Raw genomic sequence first — 19,398 nt, forward strand, 5'->3', positions numbered from 1 at the left:
AAATTTATGGTTGCATTCTACTTCTAATAATTTTCATGTTAGTTCTTCATGAATTTGGTGGTTGTAGAAGTTTGCATGTTAGTTTTGACAACTACCCAAATTTTGCATGTCAGTTTTGACAACTACCCAGATCTTGCATGTTAGTTTTGACAACTACCCAGATCTTGCATGTCAGTTTTGATAACTACCCAAATCTTGCATGTCAAAATTTATGGTTGCATTCTACTTCTAATCATTTTCATGTTAGTTCTTGGTGAATTTGGTGGTTGCATGTTGCTTCTAATCGGCTGCATGTCAAAATTTATGGTTGCATGCAACTAAGTGAAATAGAAAAAAAGATATTTGCAGAGAGAAAAGAATAAATTTTTTTTGATCAAACCTCCAGTTGAAAGTAAAAGTACAAAATCCAAGGAAGGGAAAAGTATGGTTGATCCAGATAAGATGGCAAAGAAATTCTTCCAAGACATCCAAAATACTCAGAAACAAACAGTGGATAGTTTGGCAGAAACTAGAGAGGCTTTGCGAATATTGATAGAAAAACTACAAGGAGTTGCATCTATTAATGAGAAAGGGAGCACTTCAGAGGAGCCAAGAAATCTGAAATCCACACCATCTAAATCAACCAAAACTATTTTCTTGCCTGTAGATGAGCCACCAGTACCAAATCCAGCCATTAATCCTGTGGAAGAGGTTACAGGTAACTTGATTACATTAAGAGCTACTTATAATGGCTTAGATGATGACTTTCATAGTTTAGTTCCTTTTAAAGAATATGTGGATATGATGAACACTTTGATGCCCAAGAAAGAGTACAGAAGGGAGCATGACATAAGTGGAAGAGAGCTCAAAAATAAAATAAGCAAGTTTATAGCACCTACTTTTGAAGGAACAAATAAAATTTCAGCTAGAGCATGGCTACAAAAATTACAGACCTTCTTCACACTTAACCTCATGAAGGAGAGTGATGTTGTTCAAATTGCAAGTCTACACTTGGAAGATGCAGCCTATGATTGGTGGTATCATGGAATGACTACTCAAGGTCATGATCAGGTAACTACATTTGATGATTTTAGTCAAAGAGTGATAGATAGATTTGACCTCAAGGATGATGATTATGAGGATGTTGTTGTGCATGATGGTGAGATACCTGGTGGAGATGAGCAAACATTAAGCATTCATGACTTTTTTGAGAGAGAGTACCAGGCACAATTAGATGCTTCGTCACATGAGGTTGAGGCTAGTAGTACTTCACATGATTTATCCCACCAGGTGAAGGTGAGTGAAGACAATATTGTGACTACATTATCTCATCATGACAGGTATGTGGAGTAAGTTGGTATTGGTCATATTACTCAAGTGAGGATTTTTCTTGAGTTACCAGCTGATTCTAGTTTACAAATATGGACTCGAGATTGTTATATTGGCATTTAGGGTTGAGTTGACTGTAAATCTTTAACACTTTTTGGTAGCAGTGATTGTTTGGGTGCTATATTGGATTTGATTAGCAATTTGCACGGTGTTGTCTTTTCTTGTGCCAGGAGCTTATCCGATGTTGGTATTAGTTTTTATACATCAGTGTTGGGATTTGTTCATATATCTAGTCGACCATACTTGCTAGAATGTGTTGATGATATTTCATATTTGGCAGTGTGTACAGATGAGTCCCAGGATCATATTGGCATTGATGACATCCAAGAGGATGTAGTGGGCAGTTTTGAAGACTTAGTTTCCTTGGGTACAGAGGAGTTGGACAACAGTGCTAATGTTTTTGATACTTTGTATGTTGATATGAGCTTTAGATTTGATTCACAGGGTATGGATTGTAATACTCTAGAGACTAGTGACTTTGAGGATACTCCTTTACACAGTGCATCAGAGGAGGTTTGCAAGAGACAGTCAAGCCAGTGCCATCATGTGTCTAATCAGTTAAGAGTTAGTGACTGAGACATTGCTATCACTTGCCAGCATTTTGATGTTGCTCGTAAGTTGTTAGCAGTTTATGGATGGGGTTCTCCTACTAGTGATGAGCAGGAAGGTAGTTATCTTTCCTTGACAGAGATCTAGTCTTTATGGGAGGCTATTCGGATTTTGAGACATAATTATATGCAGTTGGTAGTTGATAGAGATTATCTTATGGAGTGGGGTAGTACATCATATGATGCATTGTTGGCCAAGGAAGATGAGGCGAGTGAGCTTACTGAGTAGCTTGAGGTGACTTTTGAGATTCTTGAGAGTACATAGTTGGCTTTCAAGGAGTCACAGTTTCATTTGGCTAAGGTGACCATGGAGTTAGAGCAGCTACAGTCTTTACCTGATTCTATACAGTCACAAGCTATGGTGTTTGGTGATCCGAGGATGTCCATGGCTGAGATTGTCAGAGACAGTGGAGATGGGGATGCATCCATCCTTGATACTAACATTGGCATATCAGGTTCATTCCCACTAGAGTCAGGTTTAGTTGAGTTGGGTGTTGTAGCAGATTTTTGTATGCTTGACATGGTGGTGGCCTCTAGTACTGATGGCACAGAGACTAGAGATGTATCAAAGATCATGTGTGATGTTGGTGAGTCGACAGTTGGCATGGTTCCTGCTAGTAATACTAGTCCCTTGGTGATATCTTTAGAGGTAGTAGTCAGTTCCAACATGGTTAATGATCAATTGTATTTAGTTTCATCTGGATTACAGTTTGAACCACTGACTAAGATTGGTGCATTCTATTGGCATTACATTGTGAGGTACGCTCATCAATTTACCTTTGATTACCATGTTGATGAGATTATGATACAGAGATGTACTTTGGTTCCTAGTGCTTATCATCAGTTATGGAATAGTTTGATGCCTCGGGATGAGAGTTGTGATGGGCATGACATGGCGATAGGTCCTATAGTTGATAGCTTGATAATACATGACTTAGAGCAGGAGTTTTGGAGTGATGCTTTAGTAGGTGTTGTTATTGATTCTACTCCTTTGGCTATGAAATCTCTTGACTTAGCTAGTGATCAGTCACAGTGGGTTGTATCACTTGTTCATGGTGAGTTGTTGACTGGGGTTGGTTTTTTTAATCAACATTATATTGCAGGGTAAATACATCAGTTAGCAATTGATCCTTGTGTTGAGGAGTTGATGGCAAGAAAATTTGGTTTGGGTTTCGTTTCTTGTTGTTTATCTTGTGATGGCTTTTCACCATCAGGGGAGCATGGGAGTTATGGTTATGAGATAGTGGCTGATGATCTACAGAGTTGTGTTGACTGCAGGAGTTGTACAGTGTGTGGATTCTCCATAATTGGTATAGTTTCATTTGAGAGCATTCACCATTGTTGCAGAGTTGGATTGTACATTCCGTATAGGCCAATGGAATGCATTGATGGTATTTACTGTGTTGGTAGTCCACTTTACTTGGGTTTTGATGTTCTAAGAGTTTGTGTCTCATAGGTTTCTGACTGTGGCAGTTGTGATTTAGGATTTTGGTTGAGCTATAATTGTTAGTTTGATTATGGATTCCTCTTGGTCATATTGCAGAGGATATTGCAAGAGCCTGTGTTAATTGGTAGTAGTATAGTTCATGACTACATTTGGGATCCAGGTGGATTGATTGGTTTATTGTTCAGCCATTGCTTGAGGACAAGCAATTTTTGAGAGGGGAGGACTTGTCATGTCCCCTTTTCAAATAATAATAATAAAAAAAATCTTTGCTAAGGCAGGCAGGCCCAAGAAACTGAAGTTTCAGAAAAAGGGGGTTAATCTTTGGAAACTGTTGGACTAATAAATGAAAATTATTATTAAAATATGTTTCATTAACCTCTCTTGGATGTGAGTTACAGTTATGCCCTCTTTTATGGGGTTTGGAGGCATTTTGGGCAGATTCCAGAACTTGATTTTTGCTCATTCTTTGTTATTCTTCAGAGGCTACCAAACCTATGGAGAAGGAGACCCAAGAACGGGAGTTTGCAGGTTTCCAGGAAGACCCAAGAATGGGAGTTTGCAAGTTTCTAGGAAGGCTAAGGATGGGAGTTTGAAGCCGTTCCATGTGCATGCTCATACAGAGTTTGCCTTTGTGCTGAATAGTGCAAATTTGTGGGTTTTTGGGTGTATTTTTTGTATGAGTTTGGTGTTTTTAGTTGAGTATTTCATATCAGTTTGGGTTGCTGCTGTATTTCAGAATTTAAGGTGTTAAAATAGAGCTGAATATATGTATTGGTATGTGATTAAACTTCTGAGATAAATTATTAGTGTTTTTGTGGTGTTTCCGAGCATTTTTGTGTTAATTTCGGGAGCCCGATGAGCATAGTTTTTGTCCTACATTTGAGAACTGTTGTGTAAAGGCTATATGGATCTAGAAATTTCATTTTGCAGGCTGTTATGCTGCTGAAATTTCTATAAAAATGTCATTTTGCAGATTTCTAGAATTTTCATTTTGCAGATTTATTAATAATAGGTGAAGCTGTGAAGCTTTTGGCACAATTTCTGGCATACCCGATTTGGAGTTTCTTGAGAAATTTGGTGGATCTTTGTGATATTAGTTGTTTGATCTTAAAGATCTGATTAAAGGTTGGAAATATCATACAAAATCAGTAAAGGGACATTTCATTAGAAAATGGTTGATATACATGATCTATGAGGATTCTCGATGAATGAACCAATGGAGTGGAAGATTTTTTCCAAGTTGATACAAACTTATGATAGATTGCATCTTGAAACATCAAAGGAAATGAATACACTGTTCACACATTGAGCTTGAAGATTCAAGATTCTAAATTTTTGGCTATCAATGAACTTGAAAGTTGTTTAAAGTGTTCAAAATTTAGTTGTTATTTGACACATGTTAGATGTATGCTTGCTGATGAAGAAATTATTTTTGTCATTTCTTCCTTTCTATTGGGGCTATTTATTTATTGTTGTTTCACAACGCATGCCCCATTTCTCCTAAAAATGGGGACCCCCTAGTAAAAAAAATTTCTTAGACCTCTTAGTCCAGGGCCTAGGTCATTTTGGGAACTCCACCTATTTTTTGAGTCTAGCCTAGTCCTCTGCCTAAAAAACCCAATTGTCAAAAAATGAGGTATGCTTCTTTTGAGGTGCACTACTTTTGAGCTTTCAAGCTTTCAAGCTTCTGAGGTGCACTTTTTCTAAGGTGTGCTTCTTCTGGGCTTCTGAGCTTCCAAGATTTTGAGGTGTGCTTCTTTTGAGCTTCTGAACTTCCAAGCTTCTAAGGTGCACTTCTTCTAGGCTTTTGAGCTTCCAAGCTTTGAGGTGCACTTCTTTTGAGGTGTGCAGATTCTAAGATTCCAAAGTGCATTGAAATTTTTTGAAGAAGTCAAAGGTGTTCGGATAGTTAATTGCCAGTTCCAAATTTAAAGCTTTCCATGCACTAAAAATTTATTCTAATGATAGTTTAACTCCTACAAACATCTAGTGAAGGTTGAGCTTCTATTTTTGGCACCTCTAGAGACTTCTACATCATCTAATGACTTTCTTCTTCTTATTTTCTCATGCTTTGTTTTTTTAAGAAATGTAAATGTTCATGCATCTGTTAAATGATATAAATAAGGATGAAGTCCTACTTAGCACTAGTTACAAAGTTAGTTTGTACATAAATAGATTTTTTTAAATTAGTTTAGAAGTATATGTTTGCACAAAGAGATCTCTCACTCTCAACACAAATTTAAGAGATGATTTCTTATAAATTCAAGAATGTAATATGTATTCTAGGCCATTATTTTGATGTAATAATATATGCTTTTGGTGCTTTAATTTGGAGTATAGCGATTCTTTCTTGAATGTGTTACATTTTTTAAATCTATGTTCATGGAATGTAATGGATCCAATAGTTTTATTGCATTATTTTGATTGAGCAATCTTTTAATTCTGGTGTTTGCTATGGGTTTTATAAATTCCACTTATGTACATAGTTTGAGAAGAGATCAACTTATTGTTCTTGCATAGCTTTTTGTCTCACATGGGTAGACTTTTTGTGGCCTTGCATTCTGATGAAAAGTGAAACATCTTATGGTTACTGAATTCCCATTGATGATTGCATCAGTGGAATTAAGGAAGCACTGCTCCTATTTTCATTGTTTACCTACAAATCTTTTCAAAGACTTAATTCACAGATATGTTATTTTCTGTAGCTTATGTCCATTAGGAATTTACTTTTCAAGTCATTTTCTTAAACTTCTTGTTACCTTATCTTTTTTATTTTCTTTTACAAACACTTGGTTAATTTAGGAATTCATATAGTTGCATTGTTAGATTGCATTCATTAAAAAATAGAAAAATAGAAAAATATATTTCTTTTTGTGTGAATTTTCTTTTGAGATAGAAAGTAGATCCAACTATTATCTAAAATTTGTCAAAACAAATAAAGGCCTCCTTATGAACAAATACATTTATCTTCAACTGAGCAGATTTTAGTAGGTCACAAGATTGACTAGAATCCTAGAGTTGATCCCAGATTATCTTTTCAAGAGAGGAATTTGAAAGGATTCTTTCCATTAAGCATCATGCAAAATGAAAACTCAACAAGAAACATTAGGATCAATATCATACAACTCTTTCATTTTATCAAAACCAAGAACTTCAACCTTCATCTTGGTCAACAAAGAATGTCTTCTTCTCACTGCATCTACAACTCTATTAGTAACTCCACTCTTATGCTTAATCACAAATTTAAACTCTACAAATACTCAACTAGCTTTATATGTCTCTAATTCAATTTATGTTGACTTACCAAGTACTATAAAGCTTTATGATAAGTATACAACATAAAATCCTTAGGAATCAAATAGTGTCTCCACTTCTTCATTGCTTGAAGAATAGCATATAACTCTTGATCATACACAAAATACTTCCTTTTAGCATAAATTCTTACTAAAGAAAGAAGAAAGTTTACCTCTTGATTTAATAAAACTCCCATTGCACTACCGCTTGCATCAAATTCAACTTTAAATACCTTATTAAAATTAGGCAAAGCTTATATAGACAATTCAACAACATTTTGTTTCTAAGTCTCAAAACTGTTATCGGCTCCATGTGTCCACTTGAATTCCTTTTTATCTCCTCTCATTGTCTCAGTCATAGCATTACAAATAGAACTAAAATTCCTTATGAATTTTTTGTAAAATCTATCCAAACCATAAAATGATCTCACCTCACCCACATTCTCAAGTGTAGGCCATTCCAAAATTACTTTAACCTTCTCAACATCCATTCTCAAACCATTAGCTAAAATCACAAATCCCAAATACACAATCTCTTCTTGCATAAAAGAACACTTTTTTAGATTAATCACCAACTGTTCCTCTTTCAATCTTTGTAATAATTTTCTAACATGCTCAAAATGTTCTTCCTTAGTCTTACTGAATATCAGAATGTCATCCAAATAAAAAATCATAAACGTACCCCAAAATCTTTTCAAAACTTTATTCATCAATCTCATGAAAGTACTAGGTGCATTAGTCAAACCAAAAAGAATAACCAACCATTCATACAAACCATCTTTTGTCTTGAAAGCACTCTTCCTTTCATCTCCTTCTCTGATTCTAATTTGATGATAACCATTCTTTTAAATCAATCTTGGTAAAATACTTTGCTCCACTCAAACAATCCATTATGTCATCCATCCTCGGCATAGGAAACCTATATTTCATAGTGATCTTGTTAATAGCTGTACAATTAGTACAAATTCTCTATTCTCCATTCATTTTAGGTGCTAATACAATAATTATAACACATGGAATCAAACTTTTCCTAATTAATCCCTTCTATAGTGATTCATGCACTTGTCTGTTAAGTTCTTCATTCTTTGTAGGTGTCAATCTATATGGTGCTTTGTTCAAAAAATTAGCTTTGAGAATCAAATCCATACAATGACTTATACTTCTCATCAGTGGTAAACCATTAGGAATTTCCTCTAAAACAATCTCTTTATACTCATTCAACAAGTTTTCAATTTCTACTAGTACTCAGTCATTATTAGATTTTGTTGCTTGGTCATAACTACCAAAACTCGGTCCTCTAGAAATTATGGAAAAATAGATTTGATTCTTCTTTACTTCCTTTTCAAATTGTTTTCCATTAACCATGCAAATTCTCATAGTAGTACAATTAACCTCATTTGGATTCTCAATCAAAGGCAATGGTATTTTTTTTCTCCCATTCACCCAAAGAGTATATTGATTTAATCTTCCATCATGCATAACATATCCATCATATTGACAAAGTCTATCCAACAAAATATGACAACTATCCATAGGCATAATATCACACAAAACTTCATCAAAGTAATATCCAATCATGAACTTCACAATGCATTGCTCACTTACCAATATCTTATGCTCATCTTTTTGGCAAAAAGAGGGGTAAAAATTTATTAAGACAGAAAGGAATACAACAAGGAGAGCTCAACAAGGAGCTTGATCCTGAGCAACAAGATCATCAAATTCTTGCACCATCTCAAAAGACAGTTGCCCCCTATCCCTAATATTCCAACCTGGATCATGACTAGAAGCCCATTTGGCTAAACAATCAATAGGTCTATTCCATTCTCACGGAATATACTTGAACCTAATGAACTGAAAAGAGGAAGAGAAGAAAAGAATCTACTTAACAATAGTGGCCAGCTGCCAACTGACATCCTCAAGCTCTTGCGAAGAAATCATGTTCACCACCACCTAGGAATCAGACTCACAAATAATCTTACTCCATCCCCACAAGCAACATTGTTCCATAGCATATAAAATAGCCCGAGCTTCCATGAGATTGTTAGTATAATCACCCTTATGAATTGAGAAGAAAAATTTAACATTCCCAGAACTACAACGAGCCACTCCGCCAATACCAGCCAGACCAGGATTCCCACGAGAAGAACCATCAGTGTTAATTTTTAGAACTCCACAGGGAGGAGGAGTCCAGTGCCAATCTTGGTTAACCCAACCCTTCCTCTAATGGTGAAGCTGCTTGGACATAGAAGGAAACCTATGAGCCGCAACCCCATCCTGCAGATGAAAATTGAGGCGATTACAAATAGCAAGATCAACTGGATCCATACCCCCATCAAGCTCACACTTCACAAGAATAGTTTCCTGGAGAGAATGTGATATTTTCCACCAAAGATGCAAAAAACCAAGACGAACATCTTGGAATATGTGACGATTCGTCTCCAACCAGATATGCCAAAGCATGAAAGATGGGCCAGCAATCCAAGCAGCATGGAGAGAAGAAGACTTGGAGGGAGCACTACCCAAGCGAGCCCAGAACTCAGGCAAAGAGGAAGCATGCCGACAAGAGCAACCCCAAGTGCTCCTCCAAAGGTGCCATATCTGAGTAGAATAGGAGCAATGGAAGAACAGATGGGAGATAGACTCCTCTCCATTACCACACAAAACACAATAAGAGGGGCCCTGAAATCCACGTTTACAAAGATTATCCCAAGTAAGACAATGGTTGTGAGCCACTAGCCACATGAAAAAATTGCACTTGGACCAAGAAACTTTATTCCAGACTTGCTTCCACCAAGGGACCTCAGCATCCCCAAATAATTTTCTAGTTATCTCCTGATACCCAGTAGAGACATGATATTTACCAGACAAGGAACCTCCCCAAGTCAATACATTTGGACCAAGCAAAGAGGAACACTCTCTAGGGGCCAAAATTTGAGAAAGCTCCTGACGATCCATGTCTGTACCTCTAGGAGGCCAATCAGAGGAATGCTTCCATCTATAACCAACAACAGGTCCCAATTGATAAGGAGTCTTGTAATGTGCGACTTTATCCCATCCAGCGGCAAGAAAAGAGTCACAAAGAGGCTGAAGATGAGGGTATATAGATAAAATGGAAGGGAATCCATCCCAAGCATCAGACCAAAACAAAGCCTGAGAACCTCCTTTACATATCTAGAACAGATCCCTCTTCACCAACATCACACCTATCTTCAAAATATGCCTAACCATTGAGCCACGACCTTCAAGAGGAAGTGCAGAAACAGAGCAAGGATCAGCACCATGAAAATATTTATGAGTGATAATACGAGCCCAAAGTTGATGTTGTCCAGAGCACCATCGCCAATAAATTTTAGCAGCCAAAGCTTGTCTACTCAATAGAGCAGAACGAAGACCAAGACCACCCTCCTTTTTAGGCCTACAAACAGTTGCCCAATTAACTAAGCTCCATTTAGTACTACACAAATTACCACTCCAAAGGAATTGTCGAGAAAGAGCATCAAACTCCTTGAGAAAGTAAATAGGTGCAGCATGAACCATGCTTCTATAAGTAGGAAGAGCTTGGATAACAGCTTGAAGAAGAGTAACCCGGGCAGCAGTAGAAAGCCATCTATGAGTCCAATGATTTACCTTATCTTGAAGCTTGGTAATCAAATTTTTCCAGAAGAGACATGGCTGCCTGGAAACAGCAATAGGAATGCCAAGATAAGTCAAAGGAAGTGAACCTATCTAAAATCGTAGGATACCAACAATCCTGTGCTGAATAGAATCAGGAGTGTTAAAAAAGTAAATGAAAGATTTGTGCTCATTAACTTTCTGGCCTGAAGCTGCCAAATAAACGTCCAAAGCATGTCAAAAGGCTTCAGCTTCCTTGATCCTAGCAAGACCGGCAAGAGCAAAATCATCAACAAATTGAAGATGGGAAAGAGAAGGTAAGCCATTACCCCATCGCCAGCCTTGAATAGAATTTTGGGACACCTGATGCTTAATGAATCTGCCCAAGCCTTCAACCATGATGATGAATAGATATGGGGAGAGAGGGTCACCCTGGCGGAGGCCTCTAGAAGCACCAAATAGTTGTGAAGGTTGACCATTAATAAGAATAGAAAAAGAGGCAGAAGTAACGCAACTCATAATCCAACTCACCTAGTTAGAGCTAAATCCAAAAGAAAGAAGAATACTCCTTAGGAAGCTCCATTTAACTCTATCATAGGCCTTAGCCATATCCAGCTTAACAAACATGGCTCTCTCCCTTGAGGTAGCCATAGAGTGAATAGCCTCAGTGGCAATAACCACCCCATCCAAAATTTGTCTTCCAGCAACAAAACCACCTTGTTCTTCTAAGATAATAATGGGAAGCCACCTTTTCAGTCTCTCAGCAATAAGCTTAGTAATAACTTTGTAGACGACATTACATAAGGCAATTGGTCTAAAAAACTCCAATTGATTAGCACCCTCTCTCTTAGGAATAAGAGTCAAGAATGTAGAGTTCAAAGCTCGAAGCATCTGCTTGCTAGCATAGGATTCTTTAGCCACCTCCAACAAATCATGATTAATGATGTCCCAAAATTCTTGAAAGAATTCAACTGGAAAACCATCAGGACCAGGAGCCTTCCCCTTAGGCATGCCAAAGACCATCGCCTCCAGCTCTTCCAAAGAGATAGGACGCATGAGATAATCATTCATTTCCTGAGTGATAAGGGAAGGAATACAGGACAAAATAATATTTTCTTCATTATCAGCAGGAGGAGAGTCCTCAGAGAAGAGGGTAGAGAAGTACAAAATAGCCTCTTGGAACAAAGCTGGCAAGGAATTCAGTTGGATACCTTGAGAATTAACCAAAGAAGAGATAGTGCTCTGATTCCGATGAGATTGCACTGTTTTATGGAAAAAGGCAGTGTTTCGATCACCTTCCTGGAGCAAATCAACTCGAGCCTTTTGCTTCCAAAAAATTTCCTCTTGAAGTTCCCATTCTTCTAGAGCTCTATAAGCAAGGGATTCAGCCTGGCCAAGATCCTCTGAGAAACCTCGATCTCTAATCTCCCTTGTGATGACATCAAGATTTTCTTGAGCAAGCCTCTTCATAAAGTGAAGATTCCCAAAGCATTCCCTATTCCATATCTTGAGCTGCCTTTTAACATATTGAAGCCTTTTAGAAAATGAGAACATTGCAGTACCATATGCAGGGGCACCATCTTTCCACCAACAAAAAACAAAATCATGAAGAGAGGAGTCACGAAGCCACATCAACTGGAACTTAAAAGGAGGATGCTTCGGAACATAAGCCCCTATAGCAGAAAATTTGATTGGCCAATGATCTAAACCCCTCCAATCAAGGATTTTTGAAGAGATAGTAAGGGTGCCACTAAGCCAGAAGCAAGAAACAAGAAATATATCCAGGCGTTCTGAGATAGCAGCAACACCAGTCCTGTGATTATTCTAGGTATAGAGGCCATTAGAAGGCTTAATATCAGGGAGATGCAAAAGAGATATGTGTTGCCGAAGAAGAGCAGAAGAAGGCCCCAATCTAGCCAAACCACCATGCTTCTCTTCCAGACTTAAAACTGAATTGAAGTCCCCTGCTAACACCCAAGGATGATAAGGATGACAATTTCTAACATATTGAATATGTTCCCAAAGTTCCTCCTTTCCCACAAGATCAACAGGTGCATACACATTAGTAACCATGATTACCTCTCCCGAGTCTAGAGCAGAAGCTACCATAGAGAGAGTTGAGCTAGAAGACATCCAACCAAGAGGAGAAATTTTTTGAGGATCCCAAAATATAGCTAAACCACCAGCACTGCCTATTGCCCCAACACACTGGCATTGGCCACGAGACCAAATACTAGAGGCATGTTGGACCATAGACTCCACAGAGAGCTTAGTCTCTTGGATACAAAAAACATCAAGACTATGATCAACCACCAAGTTATGAATAGCCTTTTGTCTAGGGATGCTATTCAACCCCCTTACATTCCATGAGAGAATAATCATCATTGGGTAGATTTGGGAAAATGAGAATCCAAAGGTTTCACTGAACCAGACTCAATCAATATATCTCCTGTGAGTTTAATCTTCTCTTGGTCTGATTTGCGCCCACTCCTTAGAGGGGGAGAAGAAGAAGCTTGCTTAAAGGGTCAAGGCAGTAACCCCAAGGGGAGAGGAGATCCCTTGCCCTTACCTGATAGTAGCACATCCTTAACCAAGTCAGCCAAAACAACATCATCATCTTCCAACACTGCAGGAGTCACCAGAGCCGCTGTCACAGGAGCTACAGGAACCTCACAATTCTGATATACTACAACTTGAGATGCCCCACAAGCATCATTAGGAACAGATCTCTCATCTGGGCAAGCTGGATCAGAAGAGATAGGAGGAGGAATACCCTCCTCTAGAACCATACTATCCAGCACCTCAAAATGGTTAAAACCTGAATCAGATAATCTTTCTTTCAAAGGCCTCTTTTGACCATGTCCCTTAGCTCGAGGACGAACAGGGGTAAATCCATCCTTATCCTGCATTGGAGCCTTACCCTTACCTATAGCATCTTGTGGATTCATCCCCTTGGTAGTACTAACCATTTGAGATTGTCCTTTCCCTGTAGTATCTGCCAAACCACTAACATTTCCAGCTATAGACTGATCCACTCCTTTGAAACTTGAGTTACGGGGGCACTGCCGCAGTAAATGACCATACTCATGACAAATCCAGCAACGGAAAGGGAGGGATTCATAATCTAACTGCTGCACCCAAGAAGAATCCCCCAGACAAATTTCCAAAGAATCTGGTAATGGGTTATTCAAATTAATTTCAACACAAATTCTAGCAAAAGAAATAACCTTTTTATCAAGGGTTTGATGTGCGATCGCAGCTGGCTTCCCCAAAAAAGCAGCAATTTGTCGAAGGATGTCTTCACGCCAAAATTCCAAGGGAAGACGAGGCAAGCGAACCCAAACTGACATTGTTGAAGGGATATCCTCAACAGAATTAAAACTTGAATGCCAAGGTTTGACAAATAACCCCACATTATTGTAGAAATAAGGGTCTCCTTCAAAAACATGATCACAATCAGACATGCAAGAGAATACAACAAAAATAAAACTATTCCCTGCCAACATAATCTCCATATCACCTTCCACCTGCCAAGAGCGGCGGATCCATGCCTCAAGAGCGGATAGGGAAATCTGGATTCTAAGAAATTTGCATATCAAAGCATGCTTGGTCCAATAATCAATGTCCTCCATTATAGCCATTGGAGGAATAACCAGAATAGGGCGATCATGGCTACGCGGAAGACAACCATTAACTTTTTTCAGCTTGGAGCTCTCCCCTGAATAAAATGATTCAGATTGCATTGCATGCATAGTTGGAGAAGAACCATCTGTTCTCACCAACAGAGAAGAAATACCAAGCCCTGCCATGCAAAGAATAAAACCCCCAATCCAAAATTGACTGCAGAAGATCTCCAAAAATACCGACGCAAATTATGTCCAGTAGCTAACAATCCAAACAGAATAGAAAAATAGTAAAGATCAAACACCAAGAATAGGCTAGGAGAAAAACCCTAGCCCAGCCGGTAGCCAACGCTTCTTAGAGACCCCATCATCAAGAAAATCCTCCAGAACAAATTCATTTAGGTCATGCTCATCTTTGATCCATGAAACATGATAGGGTTTAGGACTCTTTGACCTCTACAACATTTCTATTACCTTGCCCACTTTCAAAAGATCTACACTCAAAAGATCTATGCCATTCTTTACCACAAAAATCACCTCTTGAATAAGAATTACCTCTTCCCCAGTAAGAACCAGTAGCTCCTCAATAGGAATCACCACCTTTCCACTTGATCTTGCCTTTATCATCATTCTTCCATTTAGATTTTCCCTTATCTTGCATAGAACTATCAGATCTATTCCCTTATCCATAAGATCTATCTTTGCCTCTTCGGAATCTACCGCATCTACCTCTTTGTCTTTGTTCATACTTCTTTGTCAAGATCTCCTAATATTTCAAGGCATATTGGTATACTTCCTCCACACTTTCTAATTTCACAAAACTTATTTCATCCTTGATTCTAGATCTTAATCCATTTAGATACCTTACAACTTTCTCAACATCATCATCCACATGTCTAGATATGATGTTCAATATATAGAATTCCTCAGTATATTCTTTCTTACTAATGTCTATTTGTCTCAAATTTTGCATCTTTCTCAACAAGCTAACTTGGTAATCAATAGGAAAGAACTTTTTCTTTACCTTGTTCACCATTTTCACCCAAGTTTTGATCTTTTCCTTTCCTCTCCTTTATCTACCAGTTTGCAAATTCTCCCACCATAGTGAATCATGACCCTTCAACTTAGTAACAAAAATTTCACCTTCCTATTATCAAGAGTGTTTTTATACTCAAAGAACTTCTCCATATCAGAGATCCAATCCAACACAACATTGGTGTCAAATTTTCCATCATAAGGAATGACATCTACAACATGCTTTGATTATGCCCTAAATAATACTCTCAATAATCTTTCCTCATCTTGGCCTTCTTTAGGTTTTAGATTAGGGTTTGGTGGTGCTACTTAATCATCACTCACATCATCAAGATTTTATCCTCACCTCTGAGCTATCTCTACAACATCTAATATAGCCGCAATTTTTCTCAATGTATCCAATATTGCATTATCAATATTTCCTCTTCCTTGAACCATTTTCATAAATCAAGTCCCTACAAGATCTTAAGCCTCTACAAGTTATAGGTCAAATCCTTAGATCTGCAACCCTACAACCAAATTAGAATCAGGGTTCTATACAATCCAATCTCCACAAGGATGAACCTCAAGCTCTAATACTACTTGACACAAGGATGAATGAATAACTAGGGCCAAAGCTACACACAACAATCCAATCCACCTTGTAGAGTTAACACAATGAAAGAAAACACATAAAGAGAACAATACCAAAGAGAGAGAGAATGAAATACTTTTATTAAATTTTCAAATGATCAACATACATGCTCAGCTATAATGCCTTCTAGATTATGACCATATACAAAATACATTCAAGATCCATGATCCAACTTCAAATTCAGATTTCTAAACACATGCATCGAACTTTCTTAGTCCTCTAAGTTCTACCCCAACTTCTAAGCCTAAACACCCTTTTTATACTTGCCAAAATGGCTTACAAAAGATTTTAGAACATTAAATAATAGAATGATCGACCTTAAAATAGTGTACACACATGCCAAGACAAAAACCTAACATTAGATTCACAATCAGAATTAAACATGCAAGTCAAATCCCACTAAGAACCAAAACATAGAAAACTTGGCTAGAGAAGGAATCAAGCATCAACAAATAATGGGCTCACTTGGAACATGAAGGAACACTTGGCCAATACTAGATAATTTGACATCTATTGGATAGCTTGACACACATTGGATAACTTGGCACACACTAGATAACTTGGTCAATACTGTAGAGTGATATGGGATAACACGCTAACTAGAAGGTTAATACGACTTGAAATAACTACAACTCGGCTGGTACTAAAATATTATTGGCACTTGAGAATTGTTGCAACTTGGCAATGACTGAAACTCAACAACAACTGGTAGAATGAACACAAATAAGAAGGATAACATGTCAACACAAGATGCTCCTGCATCATTATTGTACCTACAAAGCCAAGAAATATTGACGAGGTATGTGCCAACATCAAAAGTTCTGTAGGTCTATCAAGATTTAGGTATGTGAAGTATGATACATTGAAGAATGATGATAAATCCAAGGTAGAAGAGGCCATGATAGATATGATGTATAACAATAAACTTGCACCTATTGAATTGGAAAAGAAGATTCCAACTAACTTGTATAATAGACTTGATAGAAATTAGCAACAGGCAACAGAAGTTGAGAAGAAAATTAGAGAAGATAGATTGGCCAAAATTATGCCTGAATCGACAAATAAACAAAAGGTAACATTTTTAGAGAAGTAAAGGAACCAACTTGTTCCTAAATTTAGAACATTCATTATTTTACAGAAGAAGTTTGAGATTGTTGTATAGAAAAAATGAATTGCTATGGAAGATTATTTTTGGATTAATCACAAAAGGAGATGAACATGAGAAAGGAGATGAACATGAGAAACAAGTAGACACACTAACTATTGAGGATGATCAAAGTAATGATGAAATTTTAGGTGTGTTGATCCCACAAGGAAACATATATCCTACTCATGCCACCATAGCTAACACTCCTATATTTCAACAAATAAGGGACTATCCAAAGGAAGGAGAAGTATAAGTACAAAATGTTGATTAACAAATGAAAACCTCAGAAGTCGATGAACCAGAAAGGAAGAAGAAAGAGCAAGAGGAATTAGACAAGGAAACAAATGTAGAAGTATCTACTATAGCTCAAACATGACCACATGTCTTAGGACCTTGGGATGAGGGAGATAAGGAGACTTCATAGAAAGAAGTAGAACAAGAGAATGTAGTGTTGAGTGCTATCATTGTTGTTCCAAATAATGATGTACATGCAAGACTAAGTGGTGACACCCCATCACCTACTCTTACTCTAGTGTTACCGAGCAAAAACACTCCAAAGAAAAGTAAAAAAAAGAAGAAACAAGACAATTCTTTAGATAAAACTATTAGTCTAGATGAAGTAATTGATATGTCAAAATGGGATCTCGCCAATGTCACTTTTAAGAAAACTATCATCTTATAAGACATATTAGGTAGAAAGAAAAGACAAGAAGAGATAAGGGGAGGAAAAAAACATAAACAGGTGTTGCATGATATAAAGGAAATATTTGTTGATGCATTTGACATTTAAACCATTGATGAATAGGCTCCCATCATATCTCAATTAGTAAAAATCATTGACAAAGTTAATACTAAAGATATTGATGCAAATGAAAAACTAATGATCTGGTCTGAAAAGAAAATTGTAAAGAGAGTATTGGAGAAAGATTCTACTATCATTCTAGTCATAAAAGTTGAGTTGCAGGCACTCATATAGAATTTAGAACTTGTGAAGAAAGTACAATATTTGTACAATGTACTTTGTGATATGCCAATGTTTACAAATTAATTTTAGGAAAATATTCAGAGGATTCAAGTTGACATGAAGCTATTAGGAGGATCTATCTCTCAGTCAACTTAATCAAGCTCAATGAATTATAATAGATTATTTTCTGCACAAGGGAGCTTGGTCAAGATCCAAAAAAAGGGATAATAGAATGAGAGCCAAATTGATCTCCATACAATCAATGTTGATACCTCACTTGGAGGTTATGCAATGTGAGCTAAGTTCAGCCAAAGGATCTAGTGGAAAGAGATCATAATCTTTTGATTGCTGAAAACTTAATTGACTTGGTAGTGAATTTGGAGTTGGAGATTCATGTTTTGAAATCAACAAGAGCCACATGGGACCATGCTCTTTCCATTATCAATAAAATTCATAAACCATTCATTGATAAATATGGTTTGATTCCTACACATCCCTAGCAACAAACACCCTAGCAACATACATAAATATAAAAAACCAAGGGGGAATGATGAGTTACAAGATACAACAATTTAGAGATCATAAAGATAAAATTCAGAAAAAGTATGATAAAGCTAAAACTAGACTATTTTTTGAGTCATGTGAAGTATGTATTGTATAATTTTTGAAGTTCTATATGAAATGAGTCATAGGCGTAGGGGGAGTACTATTATTTTTGTACTATAAAGTTGTAATCATGATGAAGTGTTTTTGCCACTAATTTCAAAGGGGAGATTGTTGATATCTCTAAGTCTTGTTGTCTATTAGTGTTAAACACTTAGTCATACATAAGGCAAAGTTAGTTGGTCATCACTACAACTGAGATACTCTATAGGAGTCAAGAAAGTCTTTGGTCACTAAATATTTTCAATATAAGCTGAGTATAGTGTGCTGAGAAGACGTAGCACATAGATGCTAAGTTATATAGAAGGAGCCAAGTATAGTTAAGGTTGAGAAATAGTAGGAAGAATAATTATGATCAAGCATCAGAGACAATATGTGTCGAGTAACATAGAGAAAGCATAAATATCTAGAATGATACAAACTTTGAGGTAAACCACTTTGAGCCAACATGAACACAATATTTGATAATTGTAGAGATTTTTATCAAGGTTGTTACACATTCTAACATGGATCATGAATCCCAATGAGGGGAGAACAATGAATCAGATGAAGAGGCAAAAAGGGTCGTCTAGAAGATTCTATAGATGTCTTTATAAAGGAAGATCCAAACCCCATTTTTGATATACAGAGTGAGATATCATGAAAGGAAGAAAAGTATTATGTGAAGGAGTTAAGGTTTTCATGCTATAAGAGAAATTGATGAAGTAAGAAAAGTCAACAACTTGATGAAGTAGTGAAAGACAGAGTAAAGTTATATCAGATTGGTGATTAGATCAAAGATTAAAACAAGGAGATCTATAATAACCAATTATGAATGAAGACCAAAGGATCAAGTACTGAATCAATTTTGATAGATTGAATTAGGGAAATCTCTTAACATAGTGATTTTAATAGACCTTTGTAAATCTCTTAACAGAGTCCTTACTTCATTGTAAGTGTAAAATCCTTTAATCAAGGTAAGACCTAATAATCTTAAAAGCTTTTAATAGAGAAAACCTTGC

Source organism: Cupressus sempervirens, chromosome 8 (genome assembly GCF_028749045.1).
Source record: "Cupressus sempervirens isolate cs-2001-9-10 chromosome 8, ASM2874904v1, whole genome shotgun sequence".
Classification (NCBI taxonomy): Eukaryota; Viridiplantae; Streptophyta; class Pinopsida; order Cupressales; family Cupressaceae; genus Cupressus; species Cupressus sempervirens.